The 18367-nt window shown below is 36.6% G+C and overlaps 1 non-coding gene across 1 annotated transcript; it reads right to left on the bottom strand.

Annotated features, from left to right (window-relative positions):
• Nucleotides 1-328: 328 nt before the first annotated feature.
• Nucleotides 329-458, bottom strand: LOC136307266 (small nucleolar RNA SNORA51). Its single transcript, XR_010725924.1, has one exon. It is a non-coding gene; the product is annotated as a small nucleolar RNA SNORA51 (small nucleolar RNA).
• Nucleotides 459-18367: the final 17909 nt, after the last annotated feature.

Raw genomic sequence — 18367 nt, 5'->3', positions numbered from 1 at the left:
ACAAGTCCAGCATGATTCTAATTCTAAAACCTGATAAAGACATTACAAAGAAAAAAATTATAAGCCTGTATCCTTTATGAACAAAAATGTAAAACTCTTCAACAAAACATTACCAAACCAAATTCAGTAATTCATTAAAAAGAGCATACACCAAGATCCAGTGAAATTTATTTCAGGGTTGTAAGATTGGTTCAATATTTGCTAAGCAATTAATCTGATACACCACATAAACAAAATGAAAGGTAAACATTACATAAGCATATCAATAGATGCATACAAAGAACTTCACAAAATCCAAAAATCTTTTTTTTCCTTTTTTTTCTTTCTTCCATGTCCCCCTAATCACAACACAGACCAGGTAGAGAGCCAGGGTGGAGGTGTCTATGGGGTGGGTTTACTCTGCCTCCTTTCTGTACAGTCAGTGTAATAACACAGCCTGCAATAAGCACCAGGAGGTATCAAAAATCATTTTTGATAAAAATTCAGGAAAGTGGGCATTGAGGGAATAAATCATGAACATAATAAATGCTTTGTTTGGAAAACCCGTAGCTAACATTATTCTCAATTGGGAAGAACTAACAACATTTGCCTTAAGATCAGGAAACAGGAAAGGAATGTCTACTTTTATCATTCTTATTCAACATAGTATTGGTAACCCACACCACAGTGATCAAGCAAAAAGAAGACTGGAAAGAAAGAAGTAAAACTGTCATTATTTGCAGATGATATGATACCGTACATAGAGAAGCCCAAAGATTCCACCAAAAAATTACTAGAACTGATAAATGAATTCAGTAAAGTGGCAGGATACAAAATAAATATTCAGAAATTAATTTTATTTTAATACACCAATTATGACTACCAAAAAGAGAACCATAAAAAACAATCTATTTACAAATTGCATCAAAAATACCTGGAGCCTAACCTGTGGTAGTACAGTAGAAAAAGCGTTACCCTAGAATACTGAGGCCACTGGTTCAAATCCCTGAGCTTGCCCGGTCAAGGCACATACAGAAAGCAACTATTTTGAGTTGATGCTTCCTGCTTCTTTCCACTCTTTCTCCTTTCTACAAACAAACAAAAAAAACAAACAAATAAATAAATAGAAATTTAAAAAAGGAAAAAGAATATCATTTTAAAAATACTAGAAATAAATTTAACCAAGAAGGTAATAAAAACTATACTCCGAAAATTATAAGACATTGAAGAAAGAAATTGAAGAGGATACAAATAAATAGAAGCATATACCATGCTCATGGGTAAGAAGAATTAGTATTGCTAAAATGTTCATACTATCCAAAGCAATCTATAGCTTCAGAGCAACTCCTATCACAATATTATGATACCATATATTTCACAGAAGTAGAACAAATAATCTAAAATTTATGTAGTATTACAAAAGACCTTGAAGAGCTGCAGCAATCTTGGGAAAGAAGAGCAAATTGGTATGTATAACATGACTTGATATCAAACTATGACAAGGCAGTCATAATCAAAATAATATGGTGCTGGCATAAAAACAGTTATATAGATCAATAAACAGAACAGAGAAACCAGAAATAAACCTATAACTCTATGGTCAATTAGTACACAACAAAGGAAGCAAGAACATACAATGGGATAACGACAGACTATTTAATAAATGGTGCTGGGAAAATTAGACATATACATGCAAAAAAAAATTTAAAACTAGACCAGATTCTTACACCATATATAAAAATAAACTCAGAATAAATTAAAGACTTATTGTAAGACTCAGAACCATGACATTCTTAGAAGAAAACATTGACAGTAAAGTCTCTTATATTTCCTTTAGCAATATTTTTTCTGATATATTTCCTCAGGTGAAAGAAAGAAAATATGAAATAAACAAATGGGACTACACTGAAAAGTTTTTACACAGCAAGGGAAACCATTAACAGAACATAAAAACCTACTGAGTGAGAGAACATATTTGCCAATGGTATGTCTCATAAGGGGTTAATATTAAAAATTTATAAAGAACTCACAGAACTCAACATAAAAACAATCCAATTCAAAATGGGCAATTGACCTACATACATAGACAATTGAACAAAGAAGACATACAGATGGCCAAGAGACATATGAAAAGATGCTCAACATTACTAATCATCAGAGAAATGCAAATTAAAACCACAGTGAGATACCACCTCATACCTGTGAGAATGGCTATCTCAATAAATTAACAAACAAGTGTTGATGGGACTGCAGATTGGTGCAGTCACTGTGGAAAACAGTATGGAGGTTCCACAAAAATTTAAAAATGAAACTGCCTATGGTTCAGAATTCCACTTCTGGGTATATATTTAAAGTAACCCAAACACTAATTAGAAAGAATGTATGCACTCGTACGTTTACTGTAGCAGTATTTACAATAGCCAAGACCTGGAAGCAACTTAAGTGCCTATTAATAGATGAGTAGATAAAAAGTGATTGATTATATATATCTGCAATGGAATATTACTCAGCTACAAAAAGGAATAAAATATTATCATTTGCAACAGCATGGATGGACCTAGAGACGGTATTATGTTGAGTTAAATAAGTCATAGGAAGAAAAGTATCATATGATTTCACTTATATATGAAATCTAAAAACAGTATAAGTGAACAACCATAATAGAAAGAGACTCAGATACAGTGAATAGATTGATGGTTGCCAGAGGGACAAGGGGTTGGGGGGGTTGGGTGACAAAGGTGAAGGGATTGAGGAGTGGAGAATGGTAGTTATAAAATAGGCACAGGTATGTAAAAGTACAGGATAGGGAATATAGTCAAAAGTATTGTAATAGCTATGTGTGGTGCTAGGTGGGTACTGGAAATATGAGGGGATCACTTTGTAAAGTATATGATTGTCTAACCACTGTGTGTACACCTGAAACCAATACAAAATCACATTGAATGCCATCTGTAATCGAACCATAAAATAAAAAAAAAATAATAAAAAGAACACTAAGATTTTGCCCTCTGTCTACAAAAACTAACCCCTTTCTTTTAAAGAAAACAGTAGTAACAGGCTGATATATATGTTTTAAAGCTTGAATTTTAAATATGCAGTCAGCTGTGGTAGAATCATTTTCAGGAAGAAAAATGACCCATAGGTAGAATATATTTCTCATAAAACAAATAAAAAAGTATTTTATAGAGTAAATATCACTATTGTATATTAAATATAAGTCCTTCTTGAGAAATATACTCTGTTCTTAGAAATCAGTGTAATGTCACAATGAGTTCATCAGAACTTCTTTGTTTATTTACATGTTTGTTTTAATGCATGATCTTTGAAAAAAACTGTATCTTTAAGAAAAAAAAAACAACAAAACAAAACCTCTTTATGACTGACAACCAAAAGGCAGTTCCTTGGTTTGGCATTGAGAGTGTGCCAGGCGGAAATTAGGCTGCTTTTGACTGATGAGCTGTTTTAGAGGTACATTGTACTCTAAATTGCTTCCACGTTTATTTTGTAAATGGGTATGGAAGGTTATATTTCTAGGTGCTTGGCAGTCTGCTGGCTATATATACTGTTCAGCAAGAAAACCCTTTTGGTTGTTCATCAAAACAAAGTCTCATGCTCCCATTTACCTTACAAATTCTCTTTGAGCTTTAGATGGAAATAAACTAACTCTCACTGAACTCACGTTCCTATTTAAAAAAAGAAAAAAAAAAAGGAAGGAACAAAGCCTCTGTCACAATGATTCATTCCAGGCAACCGCCCATATCTCAGTTCATCTAAAGTTCATTTAAGTTCCAATTCCTTCAAATGCCAAATTCCAATAACAATGTAATCCAAAAAGTCAAGGAAATAATTTATCCCAGTAGTTTATATGCTTGTAAATGCCTTGCTAGGCTTGTGGTATACATGGTTGTGTCAGACTCATTACTATATTTGACAAGTTTATACGTTATCTTTGGGCAATAGAACTTTTACACAGTAGGAAACATACCCATTGGCCATGTGTTGGCTAGCCACACATTTGAATTCTATGTTAGTATGCATATTTTCTAGGTTTGAAATCATTCCTTTGAAGAGTTTTGCTCTTTTAGAAACTTTTAGAATTTAATTTGAAGAAAATAAATGTAAGTTCTACTTTCTAACTTTCATGCCTCTTATATTTATTATTATTATTATTATATTATTTTACAGAGACAGAGAGAGAATTAGAGAGAGGATAGATAGGGACAGACAGACAGGAACAGAGAGAGATGAGAAGCATCAATCATCAGTTTTTCGTGGCGACACTGTAGTTGTTCATTGATTGCTTTCTCATATGTGCCTTGACCATGGGCCTTCAGCAGACCAAGTAACCCCTTGCTCGAGCCAGTGACCCTGGGTCCAAGCTGGTGAACCTTGCTCAAACCAGATGAGCCTGCGCTCAAGCTGGCAACCTCGGGGTCTTGGACCTGGGTCCTCTGCATCCCAGTCTGATGCTCTATCCACTGAGCCGCCACCTGGTCAAGCTAAAATTATTTTTGAGAGGTACTATACTTCCTATGTGGCTAGTTAAAATTCAAAGAAAATGTAATATATTAAAACTTATTTTAGGCCTGACCTGTGGTGGCGTAGTGGATAAAGCGTCAACCTGGAAACTCTGAGGTTGCTGGTTCAAAACCCTGGGCTTGCCTGGTCAAGGCACATACGGGAGTTGATGCTTCCTGCTCCTCCCCCTTTCTGTTTCTCTCTCTCTCTCTCCTCTCTATAATGAATAAATAAAATCTTAAAAACAAACAAATAAACAAACAAACAAAAAAACTTATTTTATTATATGCATAGATATAAAAAACATAAGAATTAAGAAAGATAAATTTGATTCTGAGAAAAAAAGAATTATATTATTGGTGAGGGTTAATACATTAGACACTTTAATAAATAATTAACATAAAATTACATTGTATTTTTGGTTAAATATTAAATTTTAAAGAAAACTACTTGCTAGATTTGTGTTCATTTTAGATATTAAAATTGGCCTGACCTGTGGTGATGCAGTGGATAAAGCGTCAACCTGGAAATGCTGAGGTTGCCGGTTCAAAACCCTGGGCTTGCCTGGTCAAGGCACATATGGGAGTTGATGCTTCCTGCTCCTCTCCCCTTCTCTCTCTCTCTCTCTCTCTCTCTCTCTCTCTCTCTCCTCTCTATAATGAATAAATAAAAATCTTTAAAAAAAATAAAATTGTTTTTGTGATATTGTCCAATAGAATCAATTGTTAGAGAGGATGCATTTTTCCATATTAGACCCTTACTGAATAGGATTATGACTGAGTGTACCATTACAAATATTGGTTGTATTCTGAGGAAGATAAAGTTATAGTATAGAATATACAAAAGGAAAATATAAATTGCCACTTTGACATGATTATTACTATAATAAAAAGAACAAAATATATGATATTCATAAAAGTTAATTAAATATATTAAGCAATAATTTAGATTCAAAGATAAGTAAGTCATACCCTCTGTCTTTTGTCATATCTCTTCTGAGAACTATAGGATGTATTCTTTTTTTCCTTTATTTTTATTTTTTAACTTCATTTCACTTCATCTCATTTATTCCATGTAGGGCATCACTGTCTACGCCTTTTAGTTACTTTCATAAAGATATCTATGGGAAAGTAGGCAGAACTCATCTTCACCTATTTAACAACAAATATTTGCTCAATGGGTATTATGTTCCAAGCACTGTTCTTAATATTGGGGATATAACAGTGAAGAAAATAAGCAAGATTCCTGATCTCAAGGATCTTACAATTTAGTAGAGAGAATCAGATATAAACCAATAATCATATATCAGTTTATCAATAATGCTACATATCTCTATCTTAGATGGATATGAATAAACACATATTAGAAAAATAAAGCTGGGTAAAGACATATAGGGTAAAGAGGTTTACTATTTTTGCATGCTTAAGGGAGGAGACACTGATAAGAGATTTTTTTTACCAGAAGCTATAGAATGTCAGGGAGCAAACCATGTAGTTATCGGGAGGAAGCATATTCTAGGCAGAGGAACATGCCATGAAAGGAGAGTGGGCTTGGTGTGTTTGAGGATCATTGAGGAATCCAGTGCACAGGAAGGACAGACAGTAGGAGGGTAGGTCAAAGAGTAGCAGGCACCTGGTTATGTGGGGCCCTTGTAAGGCATTAGGTATTTATATTGAGAGCGATGGGGAGCCACTGAAAAATTTTGATCAGAGTGATATGATTTGACTTATATTTAAGAGGATTGTTCTCATTGCAGTGTGATAATAGAGTATAAAGGCACATGAGAGTATGAGAGAAATCAATTCAAAAGCTGCTGCAAGAATTCAGTTGAAAGACAATGTTGAAGCTGGGGAGGTGAGTGTAGTGGACCTGATGAGGGAAGGAAGAATTCTGAATGTATTTGAGTCACAGCAGGATTTGATGATGAATTGGATGTGGAGAGTAAGAAAAAGAGACTAACTTAAGACCTATCTTCTCTGATTTGCAGAACAGCATATTTTATCCTATTTTCTTTCTGTCTTGTTGTGGTGGTGGTAAGATCGAGTAGGTGGGCATGGCAGGAGATAACTATTGAGAGAGTTCAACTTTGGCTGGATTCAGCCTTTATATATGCTATTCTCATGTGTATATTTCCCAAGTTTCAGATTTTTCCTTCACTTTGGTCATTGGATTGGTTTCCTAGGATTACCACAAACTGGGTGCCTTAAAACAGCAGAAGTTTGTTCTCTCATGGTTCTGAAGACCAAAAGTCTAAAATCAAGGTGTCAGCATGGTCATACTTCTTCTAAAACTTTGGGTAGAATTCCTTTTTGACTCTATCTAGCTCCTGGTGGTGCCAGTAATCCTTAGAGTCCCTTGTCTTGTAGATTCATTTCTCCAAACTCTGCCTTTATTGTCATGTGGCTATCTTTCTGTGTGTCTCTGCCTTCTTATCTTCTTATAAGAACACCAGTCACATTAGATTAGGATCCCATCCTTCTTCAATATGACCTAATCTTAACCAATTACTTCTGAAGCAATATATTTCCAAATAAAGTCACATTCTGAAGTACTGGGGTCTACTACTTCAACCTAGCTTTTGGGGGACACAATTCAACCTATAACAGTTATGGGAAAGAAGAATCATGGTGGTGTCACTGAAAACCTGAATATCTTGTGGTTGTGTTAGCTTTTTCCCCTGAGAGTTTTTTCTTAGTATTTTTGGGTGTTTCCATCTCTCTACCCTGATAGGTTACTTTCTTTTTTTTTTTAGTTTTTTTTTTATTAATAAATTTTTATTAATGGTAATGGGATGACATTAATAAATCAGGGTACATATATTCAAAGAAAACATGTCTAGGTTATTTTGTCATTAAATTATGTTGCATACCCCTCGCCCAAAGTCAGATTGTCCTCTGCCACCCTCTATCTATTTCTCTGGTCCCCTCCCCCTCCCCCTAACTCTCTCCCTCCCTCCCTCCCATGTCCTCCCTCCCCCCACCCCTGGTAACCACCACACTCTTGTCCATGTCTCTTAGTCTCATTTTTATGTTCCACCAATGTATGGAATCATGTAGTTCTTGTTTTTTTCTGATTTACTTATTTCACTCCTTATAATGTTATCAAGATCCCACCATTTTGCTGTAAATGATCTGATGTCATCATTTCTTATGGCTGAGTAGTATTCCATAGTGTATATGTGCCACATCTTCTTTATCCAGTCTTCTATTGAAGGGCTTTTTGGTTGTTTCCATGTCTTGGCCACTGTGAACAGTGCTGCAATGAACATGGGGCTACATGTGTCTTTACGTATCAATGTTTCTGAGGTTTTGGGGTAAATACCCAGTAGAGGGATTGCTGGGTCATAAGGTAGTTCTATTTGCAGTTTTTTGAGGAACCACTATATTTTCCTCCATAATGGTTGTACTACTTTACAGTCCCACCAACAGTGTATGAGGGTTCCTTTTTCTCCACAGCCTCTCCAACATTTGCTATTACCCGTCTTGTTGATAATAGCTAATCTAACAGGGGTGAGGTGGTATCTCATTGTAGTTTTGATTTGCATTTCTCTAATAACTAATGAAGCTGAGCATCTTTTTATATATTTGTTGGCCATTTGTATCTCTTCTTGGGAGAAGTGTCTGTTCATGTCTTCTTCCCATTTTTTTATGGGATTGTTTGTTTGTTTGTTGTTGAGTTTTATGAGTTCTTTGTAAATTTTGGATATTAAGCCCTTATCTGAGCTGTTGTTTGAAAATATCATTTCCCATTTAGTTGGCTGTCTGTTTATTTTTATATCAGTTTCTCTTGCTGTGCAAAAACTTTTAATTCTGATGTAGTCCCATTCATTTATCTTTGCCTTCACTTCTCTTGCCATTGGAGTCAAGTTCATAAAATGTTCTTTAAAACCCAGGTCCATGATTTTAGTACCTATGTCTTCTTCTATGTACTTTATTGTTTCAGGTCTTATATTTAGGTCTTTGATCCATTTTGAATTAATTTTAGTACACAGGGACAGGCTAGATTGACAGTCATAATGCAATTTTAGTATTTTCTTTTTTTACCAGTAACCTTTCTAAGGGCTGGCAGTGACATTGGTGGTCACACAGAGCAGAAACTTCTGTCTTACTATCCTTGACCTACCACTCTTTGAAATCTTTTGAGCTTAAAGTATACTTACTTCTTTAGTAGATTGTTGCTACTTTTTATTAATTTCACTAGGTACCTGAGGAGGAAATATGTGGTCTAGGTTAACTTTGCTATCATTATCCAGAAATTTAATTTAAAATATTTTAGCATAACATTAAAAATATGTATTATAAACTATTGTTAAGAACTGTGTATAGTTTGAGATTTTCCCATATATGCAGTCTGAGAAGTTAGCCTGTCACAGTTTCATGATACTGCTGGAATAAGTAAGCATTTTGGGTCAGAGATAAAAGACAGTATGTTGCTAACAGCAGCAGTAGTAGCCAGAGTGTAAGCATTTTTCACCAGTTTCTCAAGCTCCAATTGCTACCAGGTGATGTGAAGAGAATAAGAATATACCTGCAGAGAGACTCCAAGATGGTAGCAGAATAGGCAGATGCACAGATTGCCACCTCCCATGATTAAACTGGATTACAAATTAATTTAAGAACAATCATCATGAAAAATTAACTTTGGACTAAAAGAACAAGACTTTAAAACCAAGGAGCACAGAAAAATCCACACCAATCCTGGTAGGGAGTGCAGGGGCATGGTGGGGGGCTTCCCTGCTCCCAAGAGGGAGTGGAGGCTGAGGTTGAGGGTCCAGGAGGGCTCCTATTGCAAGGAGAGAAACCCTGAGAGGCAAGGGTCCTCAATCTCAGGACTGGAACCCCAGCCTAGAAACCCATGGACTGGAAGAGACAGCCTGATATCATTGAGTAGGGAGAAGAATGAGAGTTCTGTCTGTGGGAAGTGGCTGGTGAAAGAAAGTGCAATCTTAAAAGGCCAGTGCAGAAAATATTACTCACAGCCACTTGCTGAGGAGGCCTGAGGGGACTGGTCTTGCATGAGGAAAGGGGGGAGACTGAGTCATGGAGACACAAATGGCGATGAAGAGAGAAGAGCCTGAGATGATCTGAGTCATTCTCTAGTGCTGAGATAGCCATAGCTGGGGGAGGAGTCGTTCCCTCTGCTCTGCATAAGCCAAGCATGGAATAAGTTGACCCACCAGCAAAAAGCTATCCAGCTCCAATCAGCATGACAGGTTGTTCAGAAAGGAGGAAGTAAAGGGCAGGGGCAGTGACTCAGCTTTCCAAGGAGACCTGAGCTACACCATCCCTTTCATACTGAGACTGTGCCCCGCCCCCAAAGAGGCACTGGCAGAACACACCTTCAGAATTTCATAGGTCACATCAATCACATTCCTGGATACAGTTTCAACTAAAAAAAAAATATGCTCACTTATCCCCTCCTAAAGCCTCCTAAAGACAGAAGCCCCCTGCTAGGATCAGCAAACATAGAAGCTCCCTGCTGTGATCAGCAAAAACAGACAGTTCCTACTGGACTCAGCAAATAAACAGCAGGGAAATTAAGACTTTTAAGTGGCTCTACTAGTTAAAAAAAATCAAAATTCAAGCAACAAGCAGAGGCTGAGGAATAAAGTCCTGGAGGAGAAGCCACATTCCATAAACCAACCTCAGACTCACAACTCTAACAAGCTTGCAAACAACACACAGAAAGAATGGGAAGACAGAGGAATGTAAACCATATGAATCAACAAGAAAAATCCCCAGAAAAAGAATAAATAAGATGGAAGTAATCAAATTACCAGATGCAGAGTTTAAAATAATGACTGTTAGGATGCTTAAGAATCTCAAGCTACATTGGCCATGGCCAGTTGGCTCAGTGGTAGAGCTTTGGCCTGGTGTGCAGGAGTCCTGGGTTTGATTCCCAGCCAGGGCACACAGGAGAAGCACCCATCTTCTTCTCCACCCCTTCCCCTCTCCTTCCTCTCTGTCTCTTTCTTCCCCTCCTGCAGCCAAGGCTCCATTGGAGCAAAGTTGGCCCGGGCACTGAGGATGGCTCTGTGGCCTCTGCCTCAGGTGCTAGAATGGCTCTGGTTGCAACAGAGCAATGCCCCAGATGGGAAGAGCATCGCCCCCTGGTGGGCATGCCTGGTGGATCCTGGTCGGGCGCATGAGGGAGTCTGTCTGACTGCCTCCCCGTTTCCAACTTCAGAAAAATACAAAAAAAAAAAAAAAAAAGAATCTCAAGCTACAATGGATGAACTTAATGAGCAACTAAATAAAGAAATTGCAATCATCAAAAAGCATATTAAAATAATAAAAAGGAATCAATCAGAAATGTCAATTACAATATCAGAAATGAAGACTACACTAGAAGGAATCAATAGCAGGCTGGATGAAGCAGAGGATCCAATCAGCAAGTTAGATGACAAGATAAATAAAAACACAGAAACAGAGCAGCAAAACAAAAAGAGGTTCAAAAAGTCTGAGGAAACTATAAAAGAACTCTGTGACAATATGAAGAGAAATAACATCTGAATCATAGGGGTTCCTGAAGTAGAAGAGAAAGAACAAGGGATACAGAGCTTGTTTAAAGAAATCATAGCTGCAAACTTTCCTAAATTGATGAAGGAAAAAGTCACACACGTTCAAGAAGCACAGAGAGTTCCAATAAAAAGAAACCCAATAAGGCCTACATCAAGACATATTATAATTAAAATACCAAAGTTAAGAGATAAAAAAAAATACTAAAGGCAGCAAGAGAAAAGAAGTCAATTACCTATAGAGGAACCCCCATTAGGATGACATCTGACTTTTTAACAGAAGCACTTGAGGCCAGAAGGGAATGGCAAGAAATATTTAAAATAATGCAAAACAAGAGCCTACAACCAAGACTTCTTTATCCAGCAAGATTATCATTTAAAATGGAAGGAGAAATAAAAAGCTTCCCAGACAAAAAAAAACAACAACAACTCAAGGAGTTCATTACAACCAAGGCAGTACCGCATAAAATGTTAAGGGGCTTGCTGTAGAAAGAGCAAAGGAAAAAAGAAAACAAGAAAAAGAGGATAATAGATCTAAAGAATAAAATGGCAATAAACAACTACATATCAATAATAACCTTAAATGTAAATGGATTAAATGATCCAATCAAAAGACATAGGGTAGCTGCATGGATAAGAAAACAGGACCTGTACATATGCTGCCTACAAGAGACACACATCAGAACAAAAGATACACATAGAGTAAAGGGATGGAAGAAAATATTTCATGCAAATGGAAAAGAAAAATAGCTGGTGTAGCAATTCTAATATCTGACAAAATAAACTTTAAAACAAAGGATATAGTAAGAGATAAAGAAGGTCACTACATAATGATAAAAGCTTTACAATAGAAAGATATATCTATTATAAATATATATGTACCTAATATAGGAACATCTAATTATACAAAGCAGATTTTGATGGACATAAAGAGCTAGATCATCAGCAATACTATAATAGTATGGGATTTTAATACCCAACTAACATCAATACATAGAACATCCAGACAGAAAATTAAAAAAGAAATGGCAACCTTAAATGATACACTAGATCAATTGGATTTAATAGATATCTCCAGAACTTTTCACCCCAAAGCAGGAGAATATACATTCTTTTCAAGTGCTCACAGTACATTCTCTAGGATAGACCACATGTTAGGACACACAAAAAAAGTCTTAATAAATTTAAGATTGAAATCATATAAGCACCTTCTCTAACCACAACAGCATGAAACTAGAAATCAACTACAATAGAAAAACTGAAAAACATTTAAACATTTGGAGCCTAAATGGCATGCTATTAAATGGATTAACAATAAGATCAAGGAAGAAATAAAAGCCTTCCTTGAAACAAATGAAAATGAACATGCAACAACTCAAAATTTATGGGACACAGCAAAAGCAGTCCTGAGAGGAAACTTGTTGCATTACAAGCATACTTTAAGAAGCTAGAAAAAGCTCAAATTAACAATTCAACCCTGCATCTAAAGGAACTAGGAAAAAAACAGCATGTAAAGCCTGGAAGAAGTAGAAAGAAAAAAAAAACAATAAGGATCAGAATGGAAATAAATTACATACAGGCAAAAAACAAACAAACAAAAAACAATACCGAAGATCAATGTAACCAAGAGCTGGTTCTTGAAAAGGTAAATAAGATAGATGAACTTTTAACCAGACTCACCAAGAAAAAAAGAGAGAGGGCTCAAATAAATAAAACTAGAAATGAGAGTGGAGAAATAACAATGAACACAGAAGAAATTCAAAGGATTGTAAGAAAATATTATGAAGAACTGAATGCCCCAAAATGGGACAACTTTGATGAAATGGATAAATTTCTTGAAAAACACAGTCATTCAAAATCAAAATGGAAAAATCAGAAAACCTAAACAAACTGATTATACCAAATGAGACTTAAATAGTTATAAAAAAAAACTCCCAACAAACAAAAGTCTTAGGCCTAATGGCTTCACAAATGAATTTTACCAAATATTCAAAGAAGAACTAAATCCTATCCTTCTCAAGCTATTTCAAAAAATTCAAGATGAGGAAAAATTTCCAAACTACTTTTATTTATTTTTATTTTTTTGTATTTTTCTGAAGCTGGAAACAGGGAGAGACAGTCAGACAGACTCCCGCATGCACCCGACCGGGATCCACCCGGCACGCCACCAGGGGTGACGCTCTGCCCACCAGGGGGCAATGCTTTGCCCCTCCGGGATGTCGCTCTGCCACGACCAGAGCCACTCTAGTGCCTGGGGCAGAGGCCAAGGAGCCATCCCCAGCGCCCAGGCCATCTTTGCTCCAATGGAGCCTTAGCTGCGGGAGGAGAAGAGAGAGACAGAGAGGAAGGAGGGGGTGGAGAAACAAATGGGCGCTTCTCCTATGTGCCCTGGCCAGGAATCAAACCCAGGTCCCCTGCATGCCAGGCCGATGCTCTACCACTGAGCCAACTGGCCAGGGCCCAAACTCCTTTTATGAAGTGAATATAATTCTTATCCAAAACAGGTAAAGACACTACAAAGAAAGAAAACTATAGGCCAACATTACTGATGAACTTAGATGCTAAAATTCTCAACAAAATATTAGCAAATTAGATCCAGCAATACATAAAAAAAATCATACATCATTATCAAGTGGGATTTATTCTAGGGAGGAAAGGTAGGTATAATATTCACAAATCAATCAACATGATTAGTCACATAAACAAAATGAAGAATAAAAATCACATGATAATATCAATAGATCAGAAAAAGCATTTGATAAAATCCAGCACCCATTCATGATCAAAACCCTCAGCAAAGTAGGAATACAGGGAACATACCTCAACCTGATAAAGGCCATCTATGACAAATCCACAGCTAACATCATACTAAATGGGAAAACACTAAAAGCAATCACCTTAAGACCAGGAACAAGGCAGGGGTGTCCCTTTTCACCACTCAACATAGTTCTGGAAGTCTTAGCTACAGAAATCATACAAGAAGAAGAAATAAAAGGCATCCAAATTGGAGAAGAAGTAGTAAAAATTTCATTATTAGCTGATGATTTGATACTGTACATAGACAACTCTAAAGTCTCAGTCAAAAAACTACTGGACCTGATAAATGAATTCAGCAAGATGGCACAATATAAAAATCAATATTCAGAAGTCAGTGGCATTTATATACACCATGAATGAACTATGAGAATGAGAAATTAAGGAAACAATCCGCTTCTCTATTTTAACAAAAAAATAAAGTACTTAGGAGTAAATTTAACCAAGGAGGTTGAAGACCTGTACTCAGAAAATTATAAAACATTGATAAAAGAAATCAAGGGAGATACAAACAAGTGGAAGCATATACCATGTTCATGAATAGGTAGAATAAACATCATTAAAATGTCTGTACTACCTAAAGGAATCTATAAATTCAATGCAATTCTTTTTAAAATACCAATGTCATACTTCAAAGATATAGAACAAATATCCTATAAATTTACACCAAAAAAGAACACGAATAGCCTCAGCAATCTTGAAAAGGAAGAATAAAGTGGGAGGTATCACACGTCCTGATATCAAGTTATACTACAAGGCCATTGTACTCAAAACAGCTTGGTACTGGTATCAGAACAGGCATATAGATCAATGGAACAGAACAGAGAACCCAGAAATAAACCCACACCTTTATGGTCAATTGATATTTGACAAAGGAGGTAAAAGCATACAATGGAGTAAAGACAGTCTCTTTAAAAAATGGTGCTGGAAAAATTGGAGAAATACATGCAAAAAAAATAAAACTAGACCACCAACTTATACCATTCACAAAAATAAACTCAAAATGGATAAAAGACTTAAATATAAGTTGGGAAAACATAAGCATCTTCAAAGAAAACATAGGCAGTAAGCTCTCTGACATTTCTCGCAGCAATATATTAGCTGATTTATCTCCATGGGCAAGTGAAATAAATGACAGGATGGACAAATGCGACTATATCAAACTAAAAAGCTTTTGCACAGCAAAAACAACATGAACAAAATAAAAAGATAACCTACACAACGGGAGAACATATTCGCCAGTATGTCCAATATGGGGTTAATAACCAAAATTTACAAAGACCTTGTAAAACTCAACACTAGAAAAGTAAAGAATTCCAATCAAAAATTTTGCAAAAGAACTGAATAGACACTTCTCCAACGAGGACATACAGATGGCCAATGGGCATATGAAAAAATGTTTAACATCACTAATCATTAGAGAAATGCAAATTAAAACCACAATGAGATACTACCTCACACCTGTCAGAATGGCACTCATTAACAAAACAACACATAACAAGTGCTGGTGAGGGTGTGGAGAAAAGGGAACCCTCCTGCACTGCTGGTGGGAATGCAGACTGGGGCAGCCACTGTGGAAAACAGTATGGAGATTCCTCAAAAAATTAAAAATCAAACTCCCTTTTTACCCAGGTATTTCACTTCTAGGAATATATCCTAAGAATAATAAATCTCCTATTCAAAAGAAGAAATGCACCCCCATGTTTATTGCAGCATTGTTTACAATAGCCAAGATCTGGAAATAGCCCAAGTGTCCATCAGTAGACAAGTGGATCAAAAAGTGCTGGTACATATACACAATGGAATATATGTGGCCATGAAAAAGAAGGAAATCTTACCCTTTGTAGCAACATGGATGGACCTGGAGGTATGCTAAGCAAAATAAGCCAGGCAAAGAAAGAAAAATATCATATGACCTCACTTATATGAGCAATTCAATGAACAATGAGAACTGAGGAATGGAAGAGGCAGAAAAAGGGTCAGAGTCTAAAGGGAAAGGAGAAGAGAGGAGAGGATTAAAGAAAGGGAAGACATTAGTGAAAGTATATAAACATAACACAGAGAGATAGAGGGTAGAAATAGTAAATTATGGAGGAAAAGGGGGAAGGTGGTGGGAGGGGCAAAAAGGGTATCAAGGAGAACAAGGGGGAGGGAGAGAGATATATTTGGGGGTACACTTTTAACTATGTAAACACTACAAATTAAAGTCATAAAAAATAAAAGTAAAAATATACATATATACTTGCAAACACAATAGATTGCATTATAGGAAAGAAACCCTAAGCTTAGAGAACCTGAACCTATATATATTGGGTTGGGGAATAAGTTCATAGCGTTTTTACCGAAGACTTTTATTTAAACAAAAAACAATAATTATATCAATAAGTTAATCAATTATATATTTGCCGTTGCTGTTTACAACCTCTTCCCACCTCTCGATCAATTTGTTGATGCTGTTCCGCCTAAAATCGCCTGGTCTGGTGTCAAAGAAGTTGTTGAGCCAGTTTTTAAGGACCTCTTTGTTATCGAAGGTAACGCCCTTCATATGGTTTGACAGGGAGCGGAAAAGATGGTAATCAGTCGGTGCAAGGTCCGGAGAATACGGCGGATGCTGAAGGACCTCCCATTCGAGCTCTTGGAGTGCGGCTTTGACGACTTGTGCAACATGGGGCCTGGCATTGTCGTGAAGGAGTATGGTTTGACCATGTCGATCAGGTCTTTTCAGTCGAATAGCCTCATTCACGCGGTGTAGCTGGGCAATGTAGAGCTCCTTGTTGACCGTGGCATTCTTTTCGAGCATTTCCTAGTTCTTCATCGAATTCAGAAGGCCTTCCGCTGCGGCACGTGTCATCGACGTCAAAGTCGCCATTTTTGAACTTTGCAAACCATTTCCGTGCTGTAGACTTGCCTATGACACCTTCTCCATACACGTCGCAAATGTCCCAAGCTGCTTAGGCAGCTTTTTGACCTCGATGAAAAGCAAAGAAGAGCAGGGTATTCCATTTCTAAGCCTCAAAACTAATAAAAAATTAAACAACTCAAAAATACAATTAACATAGTTTTATAGAGCAGAGTTTTATCGAATGAATACTTACCCTTTGCCAAACAGCAAACAAATCATTGTAAAATAAAAGAAAATATAAAAACGCTATGAACTTATTCCCCAAAACCACATTGAGATACTACCTCACACCTGAATGGCACTCATTAACAAAACAACACATAACAAGTGCTGGTGAGGGTATGGAGGAAAGGGAACCTTCCTGCACTGCCATATATATATATGATATATATATCATATATATATATTAGACAATAGGCATGCCTGCCTTTTTCTCCATAGGAAGAATTATTTTTCTTATCTTGTTTAGTAAGCATACTTGTATCTGCCTTTTGCTGTTGAGGGAGACAGTTCTCTGTCTGTCAAGGAAGCAATCTTACTTTTTGCTTCAGAGGGAGAAATTATCTCCACTTTCCAAGGTTATTTTTTTTTATACAAACATATTTGCAAGACTGCCTCACTTGCAAGATATTTCAAGGCTAAATGAGAATTTGTCTTCCCACAACTGTAATGAAGAGATATTTTCTTATAGAAAGTATTTGTAGTGATGTTGTTATATTTCTCAAAAAACGTGATAATTTGCAGAAAGTTTGCCTGACCAAGTGGTGGTGCAGTGTATAGAGCATTAGACTGGGATGCAGAGCACCAAGGTTCAAAACCCCGAGGTTGCCAGCTTAAGCGTGGGCTCATACATATGACCTCATGGTCACCAGCTTGAGCTCAAGGTTGCTGGCTTGAGCAAGTGGTCACTCACTCTGCTGTAGCGCCCCAGTCAAGGCAGATATGAGAAAGCTGTCAGTGAACAACTAAGGTGCTGCAATGAAGACGTGATGCTCCTCATCTCCTCCCTTTCTCTCTGTCCCTAACTTTCTCTCTCTCTCTCTTTCTCTGTCTCTGTCTCTGTCACACACACAAAGAAATCTGCAGAAAGTTTTATAATTACAATATATTTAAGTGCTGAACAAAAATTCCTGTACAGAACAATAACATTGTGCCATGAGCTTCATTGAGCATTTAATATATATTTTTAGAAATGGTATTGTGCCGTAGGTAAAGTAGGGGCTTTGGAGACAGACAAGGTTGATTTTTATTGCTAATTAGGCTGTGTCTTCATACATCAGTGAATAAAAGAAATTCTTTAAGATTTTTTTCTTATTCTGTTCTATTTAATCCCCGGAAAAACAGATCAAATTGGAGAGGGTTAGTATTTTTTCCCTACGTCAATGCTAAATGAAGATACTCAGGATTCAAACCAAGGTCTATCTGACTCCCAATCCTGAATTCTTATCTACTGTATAATTACAAATTCATGAAGTACCTGATATAATCAGTGTAAGGTATTTTTCCCCGCCGAGAAGGAAGGAACAGGGCTCGGAGCCACGAAGTGTGGAATAACAAAAAGGCTTTATTCAGTACAGAGTGTTCCTTGGATGAGATTCACTGGCCTGGAAGATGGAGGTCAGGAAAATCGCACACGG

This window comes from Saccopteryx bilineata, chromosome 5 (assembly GCF_036850765.1).
Source record: "Saccopteryx bilineata isolate mSacBil1 chromosome 5, mSacBil1_pri_phased_curated, whole genome shotgun sequence".
Lineage (NCBI taxonomy): Eukaryota > Metazoa > Chordata > Mammalia > Chiroptera > Emballonuridae > Saccopteryx > Saccopteryx bilineata.
This window is presented reverse-complemented; position numbering and strand designations above follow the sequence as displayed.